The sequence below is a fragment of the Lissotriton helveticus genome, chromosome 12 (genome assembly GCF_964261635.1).
Source record: "Lissotriton helveticus chromosome 12, aLisHel1.1, whole genome shotgun sequence".
In the NCBI taxonomy this organism is placed as follows: domain Eukaryota; kingdom Metazoa; phylum Chordata; class Amphibia; order Caudata; family Salamandridae; genus Lissotriton; species Lissotriton helveticus.
Genome location: NC_136073.1, coordinates 678650625 through 678668992, shown reverse-complemented (window position 1 = coordinate 678668992; position 18368 = coordinate 678650625). Strand labels below are relative to the sequence as shown.

The 18368-nt window shown below is 45.9% G+C and overlaps 1 long non-coding RNA gene across 2 annotated transcripts in view; it reads right to left on the bottom strand.

The window, feature by feature from the left end:
* Window positions 1–18368, bottom strand: part of LOC144798450 (uncharacterized) — a 1486395-nt gene that overhangs the window by 170302 nt on the left and 1297725 nt on the right. For both annotated transcript variants that reach the window (XR_013603538.1, XR_013603539.1), the window contains 3 exons: window positions 14925–14999; window positions 7297–7355; window positions 7038–7194 (listed from right to left, as the gene is read on the bottom strand). This is a non-coding gene — a long non-coding RNA (uncharacterized LOC144798450). The remainder of the gene's footprint in view (window positions 1–7037; window positions 7195–7296; window positions 7356–14924; window positions 15000–18368) is intronic.

The following is an 18368-nucleotide window of genomic DNA, read 5'->3' as shown; positions in this document are numbered from 1 at the left end:
TCCTTGTTGTAGCAATTTATTGACCAAGATGGCCCATTTTATTCTGTTAAGGGCTCTCTCCACATCTAGAGTATTAGCTTCTGTGTTTGTTCAACATGTTGTGCGTTTACATGGTTTTCCGTCCATACTGGTGTCTGACAGGGGCACTCAATTCATTTCTAGATTTTGGAGGGGGTTAGGAGCCCTATTGCAGATAGACGTCAGGTTGTCCTCAAGCCACCACCCTCAGACAGATGGTCAAACTGAGAGAGTAAATCAGTGTTTTGAACAGTATATCAGGTGTCAAGTTTTACACTCTTTCTGATTGGGATGAGACGGTGTGGATTGCTGAGTTTTCATATAACAACAGTTATCACTCTTCCACTGCTTTCTCCCCTATTTTCTGTACTTATGGTTTTCACCCACAAACCATGCTATCCCACTTCCTTCCTCTGGTTCTACCCTTGCAGCCATAGACTTTGTAAAAGAGATACAAGACATTCACAGGACAGCACAAGCAAATCTAGACAAATCTAAAGCAAAATATGAAGAGGGAGCAGATTTACACAGACGAACAGAGCCTGGATATAGCCAAGGGGACGAGGTATGGTTATCAACAAAGAATATTGTGCTAAGAGGGTTTTGCAAATTCAAAACCCGGTATATAGGCACATACAAGATATGTAAAGTGGTGAATCATGTCGCTATGAAACTAGATCTTCCAGCTTCCCTAAAGATACATCCAGTATGTCATGTTTCTCTTCTAAAACCGGTAGCACCTGGCATGCGTCACCCTACAGTCCCAGCCCCTGTGTTGGTGGATAACGAACCAGAATATGAGGTCGGGCTGTCATCAATTCAAATAGAGTAAGACGCAGGCTCCAGTATTTGATACATTGGAAGGGTTATAGTGTTGAAGAACGCACCTGGGAACCAGCTAGTCAGGTACACGCTCCTCGTTTGTTACGTATGTTTCACAGGCGACATCCTGAGAAACCCAAACCAGTAGGGGGGTCCGTCTCCCTGCGTTCAACCTCTCCCCTCTCCTAATCCCAGTGACCCCACAGGCCCTCCCCTCTTTACCCCTGATAATCTGAATCCTCCCTAACAAACTTCCCCTACCACCTACACAGACCCTGTTACCCCGACCCTTACTTCCCCCTTGTCTAACGTCATTTCTAATCCAGTGGTCTCTCTCCCCCTTCTACCACTGCACACTCCCCTTCCGCTGTCGCACTCCCACATACACAACCTGCCTCCACTGCTAACCTCTCTGACAATGCCCGGAACTCTGACTTCCTTCCTAGAATTTCTCTCCCTCCTCACTTGGACACTAGTCCCACTTCTCTTCCTCTGAACTCCTCGAATGGGAACATTACAAATCTGGCTCCCTGCGTACAACCTCTCACCTCTCCTAATCCAAGGGACTCCATCCAATCCCTGACCCTTGTTCAATCTCCCTCCATAGACCCAAGTCAATCTCAACCCCTGCCTAAAACCTTAAACCTTTTCAGCTCAATAGCACAGCAACTGAACAGAATGGAGCTTAACATTAACTCCATTGCTGCTGATTTTCTTTACTTACAACAAGACCTCCTTAACAGGACCAAGCCACCGTGCTCCCTCCCCCCGGGTAGCTTTGCCCCTACCCCACTCAATACTTCTCCCATGGCCCCACCGAGCACCCCTCGACCCTCCAGTCCGTCAGCGAGTCAGGCACTTAGTCCAAACTGGGATAGCCAACCCTTTTCGGTACCGAAACCAGATGAGATCAATGACTCTTACCCCACTCCGAGCCAGAAGCCAGCCCCTTTCCACATCCCTGTTATTATCGGCACTAACAGAATCCCTAATACTATACACTCGCCTAGAACTCCTGCTCAATACTCCTCTATCCACCTAACTCCCCCCATCATCAAGGCTCCCAGTCCTCTCTCTTGCATGCTCCTAAACTGCAGATCAGAAGTACAACACGCCACTGGCATTGCTGAAGCTCTACTCGCTGAAGAAATTGACATCGCTTTCCTCACAGAAACTTGGCTCAATGTCCACTCCACCCCCATTCTTGACATTCTCACCCCTCCAGGGTACAACATCATCAGACAAGTCAGGCCAATCAAAACTGGGGGGGGGGGGACTAGCCATCATTCACAAAGCTGGAATAATGATTACCAAACTCAAACCTGCAGAATACCTATTGTTTGAATACCTGGGTGTCGAACTCACTGCCAAGGGCACCCCACCCATCAAATTCCACACCATCTACCATCCTCCTGGAGAGCGTACCCTTTTCCTCGAAGAACTAACAGACCTAATAACACGGTTCTCCTTGACAGACACTAAAGGCGTGTTCCTGGGTGACCTCAATATCCACTGGAACAACCCAGAAGACTCTACTGTCCTGAACCTATCCAACCTACTGGAAATATATAACCTCAAACAACTCTGCAATAAACCAACTCACATCAAAGGTGCAACACTAGATGCAATCATTACCAACAACGTACTGGTCTCTCTAAGAGCGATTTCACCCATTGACTGGTCCGACCACCACCTCATTCTGTTCAGGATTGACACACTTGTCAGCCACCAACCTATTTGTGAGGTCAAACCTAAACTCTTGACCAGAAACATCAAAAAAGTCCCTTTATCCGAACTTGAATCCAAGATTCATCCCCATCTTCAACTCCATCCCTCACCATGGACGGCGTATGACCTCACTACACACTTTAACTCAAACATTACAGAGGTTTTAGACCAAGTAGCATTACTCAAACAACTGAGGCGAACCAAATCAAAACCCTGGTTTAACGTGGAGCTGAATAATGAAAGGCGTCAACTCAGACAAACAGAAAGGTCTTGGAGACTAAACCCCTCGACCTTACAACTAACGCAACATAGATCTGCTTGGGGGGCATACAAAAAACACATTTTCAGTGAAAAGGCGTATTTGTCCCGCAGCCAATTAGATCTGGTGAAAAACAGACCGAGAGAACTCTTCAACATTGTCAAAAGCCAAACAAACTGCACTCCCTCTCAAGAAGGCAAAGCCGCCAATGAGCGATGTGAAGAAATTGCCACCTTCTTCACTAATAAAGTCTCTAAAATTGATCAATCCTTCATACAAACCGCTAACCCTCCTTCCCTCTTAACCTGCCCCCCTTCAACCACCCTTGACAACTCAGAAAGAATTCTTAATAAGGACAATCAGACCTGCCTCCAGCTAAAAAACAATGCGCATTGGTCCGACTTTGTGCTAATGTCGGAAAACGAGGTCTTCAATATAATTTCTAATCTAAAACCTTCCTCCCACACTATGGATCCCCTCCCATCCACAATTATAAAAGAACTCAACCACACTATTTCCCCCTCTGGACAAAAATCATCAACGCCTCTCTCACCTCAGGCTGTGTCCCAGACTCCCTTCAACTAGGCAAATCACACCCATTCTCAAGAAACCTGGGGTCGACCCGGATGATCTTAACAACCTCATTCCTTGCAAAAACATTGGAGAAATGTGTTCTCCACCAACTCAAACACATTGATGAGTTCAACCTCCTTGACGCCTTTCAATCTGGATTCAGGAAAGGCTGTAGCACGGAAACAGCTATACTCAACGTCTCTGATGACATTTACAAGGCCTTAGATGGAGGTGATGCCTGCCTACTCATCCTTATTGACCAATCTGCGGCATTCGACACAGTAAATCATCCAGCTCTTCTGGAGACCCTATCGAAGCGCTCTGGCATTAATGGTACAGTACTAAAATGGTTCACCTCATTCCTTCAACACCGCTCACAACAAATTAAAATCAACTCCTGTCTCTCAAAGCCAATAAAAGTCACACTTGGGATCCCACAAGGCTCGATCCTCTCCCCGTCCCTCTTCAGTCTCTTCATGGAGCCCCTCACAATCATCTTGAAAAAGCTGGAGTGAATTACCACCTTTACGCGGATGACACCCAAATCTATTTCAAAATCAAGTCTCCCAGTGACATCCAACACCTCAATACCACTCTAACCGAGATCCAAACTTGGTTCAACGTTAACCACTTAAACTCAACCCAGATCAAAAGGAACTAATCCTATTCTCTCCAAAAATAAACCATTGTCCTATCCAAAAGTGGCTCAAGAATCTGGTTGCCCTAAACTGCCCCCTTGTCCTATCCGACTTAGTTAAGTTATTGTCAAGGGTGATGCCTAGAGACTTATCAATGGATGACCACATCAAAAACCCTGCAAAAAGTTTTTTTCTCTCTCTAAAACACCTCAAGAAATTGAAACCTTTTCTTCCCCATGATGACCCCAAGACAGTAGTCCAATCCCTAGTTCTCTCTAAAATCGACTATGGGAATGCCATCCTTACAGGGACTCCAAAAGCTCACCTAGACCCTCTAAGGGCAGTGCTGAACATGCCCGCTCGACTTGTATCTGGAGTAAAAAGATTTGAACACATCACTCCAGCTCTCAACTCCCTCAATTGGCTTCCCATGGAAGGGAGGTGTATTTACAAGCTCGCCTGCATCACACACAAAACCCTTCACTCTCCGGCCTACCTGAACAACAAACTGGTAACGACTGGACTACAACGCACACAACAGCAAGGAACTCTTCAACATCGTCAAAGAGCTCTCCAACCCCAACGCCGGAAACAACGACATCACCCCTTCGCAAGACCTCTGCAACTCCCTCGCCACCTACTTCCACAACAAGATCGGGGACATACACAACAGCTTCAGCACTCAACCAACGCACGCCATGACCGGACCACCGCCCCCCACCACCACCCTCCGCGCCTGGACCCCGATCAGCACCGAAGACACCGTCCGCACGATGAACTCCATCCACTCCGGATCTCCGACCGACCCCTGCCCCCACCACGTCTTCAACAAGGCCGACGCTGTCATCGCACCCCACCTGCGGGACATCATCAACACCTCCTTCGACACCGCTACCTTCCCGGAGAGCTGGAAGTACGCCGAACTCAGAGCTCTTCTCAAGAAGCCATCAGCCGACCCCACCGACCTCAAGAACTACCGCCCCATCTCGCTGCTCCCGTTCCCTGCAAAAGTCATCGAGAAGACCGTCAACAAGCAGCTGGCCGCCTTCCTCGAGACGAACGGATCCCTCGACCTCTCGCAGTCTGGCTTCCGGGCCAACCACAGCACCGAGACCGCCCTGATCGCAGCCACCGATGACATCCGAGCACTGCTCGACAACGGAGAAACAGCAGCCCTCATCCTCCTAGACCTCTCCGCGGCCTTCGACACGGTCTGCCACCGTACACTAGTACAGCGTCTCAGCAACGTCGGAATCCAGGAGAAGGCACTGGAGTGGATCACCTCCTTCCTCGCCGGAAGGACACAGAGAGTCCCCACCGTTCAGATCTGAAGCCACCGAAGTCATCTGCGGCGTTCCCCAAGGCTCCTCGCTCAGCCCTACCCTCTTCAACGTCTACATGAGCCCCCTCGCAGCCATCGCACGCCAGCACAACCTCAACATCATCTCCTACGCCGATGACACCCAGCTGATCCTCTCCCTCACCAATGACCCTGCCACCGCCAGAGCCAACCTCCACGAAGGGATGAAAGAGGTAGCCGAATGGATGAAGAACAGCCGCCTGAAACTGAACTCGGACAAGACGGAAGTCCTCATCCTGGGATCCTCACCCTCCGCCTGGGACGACTCCTGGTGGCCCCCCGCCCTGGGCAGCGCACCCAAACCAACAGACCACGCACGCAACCTGGGATTCATCCTGGACTCCTCCCTCTCCATGACCAGACAAGTCAACCCCGTCTCCTCGTCGTGCTTCAACATCCTGCGCATGCTACGTAAGATCTTCCGGTGGATCCCCACCGAGACCAGGAAGACGGTCACCCAGGCCCTCGTCACCAGCCGCCTGGACTACAGCAACTCCCTCTACGCCGGAACCACTGCCAAACTCCAGAAGAGACTCCAGCGGATCCAGAACGCCTCAGCACGACTCATCCTGGACATCCCCCGTCGCAGCCACATCTCCGGACACCTGAGACCTGCACTGGCTCCCGGTCAACAAGAGAATCACCTTCCGTCTCCTCACCCACGCACACAAAGCCCTACACAACCAAGGCCCAGGGTACCTCAACAGTCGCCTCAACTTCTACGCTCCCAAACGCCAGCTCCGATCGACCGGCCACGCCCTCGCTGCAGTCCCCCGCATCCGAAGAGCCACCACAGGGGGACGGTCCTTCTCCTACCTCGCCGCCAAGACATGGAACTCCCTCCTGACCCACCTCCGCCTGACCCAGGACCACCTCGCCTTCAGGAAGCAACTCAAGACCTGGCTGTTCGAGCAGTAGCGGACTCCCCTCCCCTAGCGCCTTGAGACCCTCTGGGTGAGTAGTGCGCTATATAAATTATTTGATTGATTGATTGATTGATAAGAGCAGGGCAATCCAGAACACTGAGGAGCTCCAACTCACTCCTTCTTATTCCTCCAAAAATGAAAAAGAAAACCACCCAATACCGATCGTTATCTGGCAACACTCCCAGGATATGGAATGCTCTCCCTGGAGTCCTCAGGTGCAACCCCTCCTTCTCCTGTTGCAAAAGGGACCTGAAACTCCATCTCCTTCACAAATATTCCTGTCCAACGTCAACTAACCTAGACTTCAATATCCGAGTTGACTCCCATTCAAGGATAGTTGGTGACCAGACTATGCTAATCACCTTTTTCTTTTTATTGTTCTCTCCCTGTTGTATTCATTATCTTTGGTTTGCTTCCTTATTGCCGGCCTACTATGCAATGTAATGTCCTTCTGTTTTTTTCACAGTGTGTATGTAAAACGCTCTGATACCTATGGGTCAAGCTAGCGCTACGTAAAACTTTTAAAATAAAAATAAAATAAATAAAGTGGGGGGGTGTTCTGTCACGATTGCCGGTCTTGGGCAGTTCGACGCACTACTAACATGGCCCCCGCACGGGGCCCGCATTTGCGGCGGCCGACCAGACAGGCCAAAGGGCAGCCACCCCCGAGCAGTAACGCTTCGCGTTCTAGCTTGTGGGATATTGCAACTTACCTTCCGGTTCTACGCATCACTTCCGGGGTGTCGGGTTCCTTGACCGCATCCAGCTACGTAGCGGCGTTGCTCTCCTACCCGGACCTTTTCTTTTTGGTGATTCTGTTCCGTGTTCCTCCTTCGTTGTTGGAATCCGTTTTCTTCAACTACACGGTGCCTAAAAAAGAAAAGAATAAAGAGAAATGCTGCATTACTGTACAATATGGTAACAGCGCTTTGTGCTGACATTTACTTACATTTTTTGTGCCCTTATGCATACTTATCTAATCCAGTGCACCAGACGCTGTGGTCTTCCGCTCCTTCAGTCTGCGTAGATACCTGTTACAAAGGAAAGATAGGGGACATTAATTATTTATACCTGAATCAAGGTTACACCTTTTAGTTTGGCCAGTAGAAAACGTTTCATTGGGACTTTCATCACACATACAGAAGTCATGCATCAAGGTGGGTTCATTAGCATGGGTATTTCTACTTTTTCATTCCATTTATGTTAGTCTCCCTCTTACTAAGTAGTTTCTTGTTTCGTCCTCCAGACATAGACATATATATGCCTGTTAACCTCAGTCATTTGAATGCTTTAGAAGAAGGGAAATTCTAAGGTATGAAATAGCATATTTAGACAGAAATGGGAATAGAAGGTGACTCTTTCTACATACTTGCCAGTTCTCTGTTCTTATCTCTATCTACAGCTTTTAGGCCTTGACCCTGACTGGCTCTGTTGCAGCCTAAGGCTCGACATGGGACCCTTATCTCTCCTTGTTTTGTTTCCCTTCTTCCCTGGGTTACCATTGTCACTTTGACCTTGTTGGGTGCAATAGTGATTTAGGGAAGTTTGGGTCTTTCTTCATGTCCATGACGTTCTAGCGGAAACAACGTTGAGACTTGACAGAAGCAAATGGAAGGATAGGAAAAAACAAGGTACAGAAGAAAACAACAATTATGTAATCACTTCAAATGAGCCAGTGAAACCCCCTTTTTTGTGTTATTATAGGGGCAGAAAATCACGGTCAGCCTCATTGTCAGAATAAGTGGTACGATCAGGAGATGACCTGACTGGCGTCTTGGTCACTCCTGCGAACCTGCTTGGGCTCCATGACTGTATGCAAGTGAATATGTCAAAAACACAAGAGGGAGGTAGAGCGAATGGTTGGATTCTTGCTCCACAAGGATACTTAAGTAAACACAGAGAATCCAACAGGGAAAATGGAGGGGGAAAAGAGTGATCGACAAATGTTGAAGCACTCAGTGTTTTGTAAAATACCCCTCACACACCAAAAGGCCCCTTGGTGTCATGCTTCATCATCGGGGTCTTCGCACCCCTCTATCGGGATGCGGCGTGCTACGACCTACGACTACGCGGGAGCACTAATAGTAATGACTATGTGTGGTTTGAGGTGTGTGGGGTGTATTTGTTATAAGTGAGTGGTGGGATGTGGTGAAAAAGTTAAAAAGTACCTGGCACATGAGTATAAAAGAAAAAAATTTATTCTGAACTCTGGCTGGTACTGTTAAAAGAAGTGCGGTGTGAGGTCGAATCTGTTATATTAAAGAACAGGACCCCTGGTGTGCGTTGTCGACATGTTTCGGAGTCAAGCTCCTTCTTCAGGACGGGGGCACGACCTCCCCACCTTACTCACGTATTTTTAATAAAAAATGTGTATTTACAGAAAAGTGAAATAAATAGGCTAAGTGTGTCATTCTCACTTACTTAGATATAAAAAAAGGTTCAGATGGTTGTTTTCTTAGTTGCTCTGTCAAATACAATGGAGGACGAACATGGCCTTACGTTTGGTGAGGATGAAAAGTACTAGGAGTTACTATTAGTTGTAGTCATACTTGTGAAGCTTGCTTGTTGGCTTCATGAGCAAAATGGGACGTCTGGGGTGTTGCTTGAATTGCAATCTGTAGTGAGGAATGATGCAGGTTTTAATAAGTCATTCTCACTTACTTAGATATAAAAAAAGGTTCAGATGGTCGTTTTCTTAGTTGCTCTGTCAAATACTCACACTAACAGGACGCTCTGATCACCGTCTTACCCCACACGCTGCTCCGCTGTTGTGTGGCGGTAATTGAGTTATATGCTATTTATACCCAGTGTTGTAATTGGGCGGAAGCAGCCAGAATAACGCAAGAACTAAAAATTGAAATCCAAAAAATAGAGGTACAACTGAGCACCTATATTTCACCTGCCGACCTCAAGATTAGACTAGATGAACTCAACCAACAGATGACCGAGTTTGAGTACACCCTGAAACAAAGTAAGTTCAATAAATTGAGAAAGGATAAAGAAAAATTCACACCGGAAGGAGCTTATCCATACACCAAAGCTGACTATGTGCCCAAGAATCAAAATAGCGATATGGACAGTGATGGGTCAGATAACAGTTCATCCAGCTCAAACTCTAGCAATGGTCAAAGGTACCGTCCGAACAGAGGCGGATGGAGACAAAAAAGACAACAGTTCCCGAGACAACGTGGGTGGAGAGGGTATCCTCAATTTCCACAATACATGGGACCCCCACCATTCCCACAATTTCAGTTCGGCCCGACTACGAATGCTCAGGGATATCCACAATGGAACCAGGACTTTGATGGTGTTTTCTATGGTCCACAACCTTTTTTAGGCACCCGCCCCGGGACACGGGGAAGGAACCGGAAGGGCAACAACGTCACATGGGAGGACAAAGACCAAGGAAACCCCCGACAAACCAGGAGCATGACAGGCTCCCTACCCAACCAACCATCAACCAGCAACCAGAGAGGGACCTAGTGGTGAATCTCACTCTGAAACCATTAACGACACTACAAAAACAAGTGCTAAATAAGGGCCTGGGCTTTGTGCCTACACAGAGACCAGACATCTTTAAGGTGAACATTGAGATACAAGAATTTATACGTAAGTTAAAACTACAGGCCTACTTCATGGACAAACCATCTCCTATATTGAGAACTGATACCGGCCTTAGACCAAAGTCTACCTTTACCCCACCAGATTCCTTGCTCCCATTAGAGCTACTAGCTTTTGAAAAAGCCCTCATGACAGAAGTCAATAAACTGGATGTGTCCTCCACACGAATTTTCCACAACCCAACGAGGGAGGAACAACAAGCCCTAAGAGCTCTATCAGAAGACACAAGTATCATTATAAAACCAGCGGATAAAGGCGGAGCCATCGTCCTACAAACTACAGATACCTACGACAATGAATGCTTGAGACTGCTGTCGGATAGACGCAATTACATGATCCTACAACAGGACCCTACAGAGAGCCTCAGGATAAGAATCGGGGGTATGATTGAAGAAGGCATAGCACACGACTGGCTAAGCAAAAAAGAAGGTGAATTTTTGGAGCAGAAAAAAACACGCATCCCATACTTCTACTGCATCCCGAAAATTCATAAGAACCTCACCAATCCACCAGGGAGACCGATAGTATCGGGTATCGGTTCTATTTTGGAACCCTTGTCAAAATTTGCTGATGCTTTTTTGCGCCCACTAGTACAATCAACAAACACCTACCTAAAAGACACAAAAGCGGTCTTACAACTCCTGCAGGACACAACATTTGACCCGAAAAGCCAACTCCTAATCAGTCTTGACGTCGAAAGTCTTTATACCAGCCTTCCTCACGACGAAACACTTGTGATCATCGAGGAAGTCCTTTTCTCCACACAATGGAAGTATCAGACACCACGAGGGCTAGTTCTAGAATGCATCTCATTGGCATTGCAAAAAAACTTTTTTCAATACAAAACCACGATTTATCAGCAGTGCCATGGGACCAGCATGGGCAGTACTTTTGCTCCGAGCCTGGCTGGCCTCTATGTACACCACCTCGAGACCACCAAAATTCTTCATGAACAGAACCCATACAGATCAAACATAAAATGCTGGAGGAGGTATATAGACGACGTCCTAGTCATCTGGGAAGGTGACCGACAATCCGCGGAAAATTTCCAAGTATGGCTGAATAACCAAAACGCGTTTCTTAAATTTACAAGCACAATCTCGGACCACCTACTGGTTTTCTTGGATTTAAATATCTACGCAGAAGAAGGAGGCTTAAAAACTACCATCCACTTCAAGCCAACATCCAGAAATTGTCTGTTAAGATACGACAGTTTTCACCCCAGGCATCTGCGAGAAAACTTACCGTATGGACAATTTCTACGCCTCAGGCGCAACTGCACAGATGTGTCCAACTTCAAACTACAGGCAAAAGACCTGAGTGAAAAACTGAAACTACGAGAGTACCCCACCAGAATAATTGATAAAGCAATGAAAAGGGCCACACATAATAACAGAGAGGCTTTATTGGAGGAACGAACAAAAGAACCAAATGAGAATAAACGACCAATATGTGTGACGACATTTAACACCATGTCCAATGAAGTATCAAAGATTGTCAACAAACATTGGAGGATACTAACATGTGGCAACCTGAACTTTGAAAAACCTCTGTTTGCTCACCGAAGGGGACGCAACCTCAGAGACATGTTGGTACATACCAGACCGAAACCAACAACAATAGCTATGCAACCATCTATTGGCATCCAAGGTCATTTCCCCTGCGGAAACCGCAGCAGCTGCCACTTAACCCAAAAAAGTACAAAACTTACCTTCCGAAATGGAACTACCTGGGAGCAAAGGAGATTTTCTAATTGTAATTCCAAAAACGTGGTCTACCTTATAAAATGCCCCTGTAATCTTGAATATGTGGGTATGATCACGAGGGCCATGAAGACAAGAATGAATGAACACAAGAGCAATGTGCGCTGTAAGAAAAGCACAACTAAAATGGCCACACACTACTTGACCGCACAACACTGTGTGAATGACCTTAATTGGACAATTATAGAACAACTACCTTCTGATGCCGGGCTCTTCCAAAAAGAACAAAGATGGGTTTTCAGACTTGGAACCCACGTAATTGGGCTTAATGACGATGTGCCCTGGACTCAATTATCCAACAATTGATAACAGCGTTTGGATGAGCCATTTATTATGCCATGAAAACTCGGCCGCCATACCCTCTAAAAATAAGCATCTCTAAAATTAAGCATTATAACCATGAATTCTGTAATGTTAAATCATAATGCAAATACACACACGCGGTCCCAGAAGGAACGCTAATACCCAACGCGCATGCGCGAAAAACGCTGTCCTAACAAGAGCGCTAAATACCTAACGCGCATGCGCGATAGAATATCATCTACGCGCGTGCGCTAAGAGAAACACACGCTTTCAGAGACGCTGATCTCATGTGAGTCCATGACGGACATAGGGGCACGATGTATGGCTGAGAAGCGGACGCTCCGTACATGGGCACACAATTAACAACATAGAGCGGAACACCCTTGTAAGGTCATACAGACGCTTCCGCCCAATTACAACACTGGGTATAAATAGCATATAACTCAATTACCGCCACACAACAGCGGAGCAGCGTGTGGGGTAAGACGGTGATCAGAGCGTCCTGTTAGTGTGAGTATTTGACAGAGCAACTAAGAAAACGACCATCTGAACCTTTTTTTATATCTAAGTAAGTGAGAATGACTTATTAAAACCTGCATCATTCCTCACTACAGATTGCAATTCAAGCAACACCCCAGACGTCCCATTTTGCTCATGAAGCCAACAAGCAAGCTTCACAAGTATGACTACAACTAATAGTAACTCCTAGTACTTTTTGTGTTATATGTTGTATGTGTTGTGAGTACCTTTTTCCTTCCACAGGCTTTTTACAAGCATTTGGTGAGGTTCCAGGTGACTGCACCTGCTTGAACTACCCGCTACATGGGTAACCATTGTTGTTTCTCTCTTTGTCTTTCTACAGGTCATTGTACTTGTAACAGACCGCTGTAGGCACACTTAGCCTATTTATTTCACTTTTCTGTAAACACACATTTTTTATTAAAAATACGTGAGTAAGGTGGGGAGGTCGTGCCCCCGTCCTGAAGAAGGAGCTTGACTCCGAAACATGTCGACAACGCACACCAGAGGTCCTGTTCTTTAATATAACAGATTCGACCTCACACCGCACTTCTTTTAACAGTACCAGCCAGAGTTCAGAATACATTTTTTTCTTTTATACTCATGTGCCAGGTACTTTTTAACTTTTTCACCACATCCCACCACTCACTTATAACAAATACACCCCACACACCTCACACCACACATAGTCATTACTATTAGTGCTCCCGCGTAGTCGTAGGTCATAGCACGCCGCATCCCGATAGAGGGGTGCGAAGTCCCCGATGATGAAGCATGACACCAAGGGGCCTTTTGGTGTGTGAGGGGTATTTTACAAAACACTGAGTGCTTCAACATTTGTCGATCACTCTTTTCCCCCTCCATTTTCCCTGTTGGATTCTCTGTGTTTACTTATGTATGCAAGTGAAGTCAGCAAGGAACTTCCTAACCACACTCACCCTCCTCAATACGTAGCAGAGCAGAATGCCACGAGGAAATAGAAATGTTCAGATGCATTCATTCCTTCTTGACCATCTGCATCTTCTCCAGCCTTCTCTTGGTCATTCTGCTCAGATTATGGAAGAGCAGAATTCTATTGCCTCAAAACTTAAATTCACCTTGCTTCGCCACGGCATGGGTCTCCATGCCTCTTTGTGAAGTAGAACCTAACTGTACAATAATGGCTCCAGCCCTGTCAACTCCAGATTTGAACCTCTTATAGGAAGGCTAGTAGCGTTGAGTTCCACTAGCTCAGGACCCCTCTATTTTGTGGGACCTTCTATTGCATGAAGTTCTGCAGAGGGGCTGCAAATACCTTCACCTTCTTTCAGGGGTACAAAGCCCAGCACTCTGCTCCTAGTACCTCTCAGTCTGTTCTCTGGGCTCTCAGTCTCATACTTCAAGTGTCATGAACCCATGGCTTTGACTCTGAAATTGGCAGTTGGTTGAGTTTCTTAATGGCACATGTGTCCAAAACGCTCCACTGCAGTCACTTTCTATTCAATGTCTTGGCCGCCAGGTAGGAGAAGGATCTAGTAGGAATTTCCTATGCCATACCAGTCGATGGAATGCATGAATCCAGCCAGGCTGGTACACAGGAGTGTCGCTCTGGTGCGCGGGTCTGGAACCAGCTACACCCACTCAGGTCTGTAATTGGGTTGAGAAGCTTCCCGAGTCTGCTCTGGATCAGAGCCGCAGGTGGGCACCCCACTAGTGTGCTGTTGTTGACGTTTGCACCGCCTCTGCGCCATCTGTATTGCTCTTCAGTGGGCTAGCGCTCAGCTCCTCCCAAGTTCAAGACTTGATCGGCTGAATATGTTTGTAATACATTATTCATTCATTCTGCCCTTTGTTCCTGCACTCAGACTCAACCACTGCCTGGTGATCTCAGGCCTGGTCCAAAAGTGGGAGCATCATGGGAGACTGGAGAACCCAGCTGTGTTGTCTCGCTGCTAGTCCCCCCCCCCAACCCCCCCCCCAAGACATGCTAAATGAGATTCTGTCTAACCAATTTATATTTGTACCAGCGAAGTACATTTGAAGCAATAAATGTACAACTGTAGCACTGAATGTACATTTTGAGATTCAGATGTATGTGCACAGTATGCATGTACTACATTACATCTACAGGAGTCAACTCAACATGTTCAAAGTGACTATTTATTAAAAAGCCATAATCATACAGAAAAAAATGCAATATTGCATGTATATTACTCTGCTAAAAACATAGGAAGGACACATCTTCAAACAGGATATCACCGTACGTTGTACGGCAAAATGCAACTCAGCCACTATCGCTGACATAATTTGAAGCTTCCAGTGGGACTTAATGGTACAACAGGTCCAGACATGGTACACGATAATAAGCACAACCCACAAAACATGCATTTTTATCTGTGATGCTTCCTCCATTACCTCACTCCCCAACCCAAAAAGAGGGCCAAATGCCTCGTTCTCATGTGCAGCGTGCCATTCTTTTGGGATCCACTGCTGATGGGACAGAAAGACGACAGTATATCAGACAAGGTATGTTTCAATAAAATTCATTATGGTTAAACCCTTAACTAATTTTGAATGATCACAAAAACTCCACAACACATCATATTTGCATTGTTGAGAATAAATTAAGACATTTGTTTAACGCTAGAATTTACAAACTACTCTGTTATATCAGTGGTACTCATTTTGTCAATGCCAGAAGGATGAATGGCTAAGATGCCCCTGCTGGTATTTAAGCTATGCCCTCCAGTATCCACGTAGGTCCCTGTAGAAGGTGCAGTACTGGTACATGAGTACATATACACACATGTGGAGCACATGCCTATTCTGTGTATTATATATAGTGAATGAATTACGCATTTGTATAGCGCATGGCTACCCGGAGGCATCCCAGTGCTTTTAAACTCATTCGATTCTCTGAGGTTTAAGCGAACAGGAAGGTTTTTAGCAATTTTCTAAATCTTAAATGGTTTAAATGATGGATGGTGTGATGGATAAAACTTTTAGTAAAACGTTTGCTGCTAAAACGTGCTGTGAGCTGAAGGTCACGGGCTTAAATCTTGGCACGGCAGACTTCCATCACTCTGACTGAGGTAAATTGAGAACATTGTGCAATAGTAACACATGAAGGGTTCCAGAATTTAGTAACCACAGGCGTGGAGTGTAAGCCATCCCGGATCTGGTAGCTCAGTGGACTAATGCGTTTACTTGTGAATGTGCCTGTGTTTGACCTCATGGTCCCAGGTTAAATTCAGAGTGGGTCCACTCAAACTTTCAACCATCTGAGGTTGATAAAATGAGTACCATTGAGTTGGGTTACAATAAACATCTGTTATTCAGCGCTAAAGATGCCCACGAGTGAACACGCTTTACAAATACATGTTATGTTATAGAAAAAAGACAGCAAAAAAACATTGTTTGAATCCGATGTCACAATGCAACACTTTGTTTATTTTACAATGTTGTTGCAAGTTCCAAAAGGCTGCACAAATAAAACAAACTATACTAAGATTTAACCTTTTCCGTGCTGATGACGGAACCGCTCCGTCATCAGCCGCGGTGACGCTGTGCTGATGACGGAGCGGTTCCGTCATGGCCCGCCCGACGCGCCTGCGCGGCGCTGATTTTGTACCTGCGCGGCGCGTTCTATTAAGCAGGCGGGGCCATGACGGAACCGCTTCATCATGAGCACAGCTCAACCGCGGCTGGTGACGTAGCGGTTCCGTCACCAGCATGGGCGCGCCGCGCGGCCCCCCCGCCCCCTTAGTGCTGCGGCGGAATAGCCGCCGCAGCAAAGGTGTTACGTTTTAATTTCATACCTGCCTTTGTTTACATTTGTTTTGGAATGTAAACTCCTTGCCAAGTACCTTCTTCCATATCACTGCCTGGGTCTCTTGCTTACATAACTTAAGGTGAGCATGTCATCTTTTTTGTTGATAGTGTGTCTGCGATTCTCCTGTAATTTTTATGTCGAGCTTGGGCAACGCATGCCCTGCTCTGTGGCATGCTGAATTGGAGTATGGAATAGAAGCCCCTCCCACTCTCAGCCCGTATTTGTAATTGCCCATCATAAATGCTGGCTTCTGATTCGTAAATTGGCTTGATAGTCCCTCCTTAGTGCCGCCTTGTCTCTATTTGTAACCTTCCATGATGACTGGCCTTTTACTTCGGTTGTTACACGGTATGTCTTCTTTAGTCTGAAAGCACTATTTTCTTTAATGAGTTTCTCTTACTGCAAGCACCACATACTTTCCAGCAACATTCAGAGCGCCATGCGTGATTTCACTTTCCGAGCAGGCCGGGACTATGACGGCCGCTTTTTTTATTAGGTCTTGCATTTACAAGAGTTTGAGCTATTGGCATTGTAAATTACAATTACTTTTATTTATGTGTTAATTAGAAAAACAGACAAATAAAGGGCACTATAATTTACAATGCCAATAGCTTAAACTCTCGCGAATGCGAGACCTATTGCATTGCAAATGCTTGTTTTTTTGGGTGTGTGTAGTCTGCTATAAGCTTTGAAAATGTCAGCATTCAAACCCAACCCCAGACACTCAACTTTGACGGGTGCGGGGGTTAGAAGTGAACAATGATGCGGCAATTAAATGAAAATTAAATAACGAGTGTTCTTTGTGAATGAGGGCACGTATGACTGTAAACAGCCTTACTGATAGTAAAAACCAAGCAAGTGCTATATTCAGACACCTGTCCGGAAGCATCAGACCAACATGGGGGTGGGGGTGACAGTTCTTTCAGCCCACTGGGCGGTTAGCAGCACTCTAAAATAAATTTAAATAAAAAAATCAATACATTTCTTTCATTTGGTTATTTATTGTGCATGCTGAACTGCTAATACACTTATGCCTCTCTTCACCACTAGATGGCAGCCAACCACCAATTACGGAAATGAATTCCTCACGCATGAGTCAAACATTCAGTACAGGAGTTTCAAAAGCAGTGTGATACTCGTACAGTTTTCAGAGTGGGGATGTTGCCATCAATGTTACATTGCCGAAGTCACCCAAGCTGGAGAGCGGTAAAGGTGTGGTATACCGTATGTAGCCAGCTGGTGTGTACTTTGGAGCACACTGTCACAAGTGTATTACTAAAGCATGGCGTGGTAGTATGCTGTCATTTACAGACAGCACATTTTTCATTGAAATGGCCACTAAATGTACCAGTAAAACTATATAGCGCACACATGACAATATGAATGAATGACTGAGTACTTCTCTTGATTTGATTGGTTAAAATCATTACCCAAAATACATACAATATGCCATTTTCCAAAAACAAAATCTGATTTCTAATTAAAATATTTCATTACTTAAAAACACAATGTTACTAGTAATCTACAACAGCTCTCTCGATTGTTAGTGTCATCCATTGAGTGATTTTAAAACTGTGGGGCATATTACCAACAACTAACGATAATTATCGCTAGGTTGGCTTAGCGGCAATAATTTTATCGCCGTGTAGCGACGATTTTTATCGCTTAGGAGCCTTGATATTATCAAGGTTTATCTCCTAAGCGATAAAAAATCGGCCGAAATGCATGAATATCGCTGAAAAGTCAGAGATATTCATGCATTACCGAGCTAATGCTCTTACCCATGTTATCCACCTCCCATTGGATAACATGGCTAAGAACTGCTCTGGGCAGGTTTAAGCTTTTGGAGATATTCGCGCTTAGCGCAAATATCTCCAAAAGTTGGTAATTGGAGATAGCGATGTTAGCGACTGTTTCCAGTCGCTAACATCTTGGCACGCCCACTTTGCATGTCATTAGTGATAAATATCACTGACATGCAAAGCGGGGCCCAAGATGGTCGCTATCTCCTACTAGCTGTCGCTAAC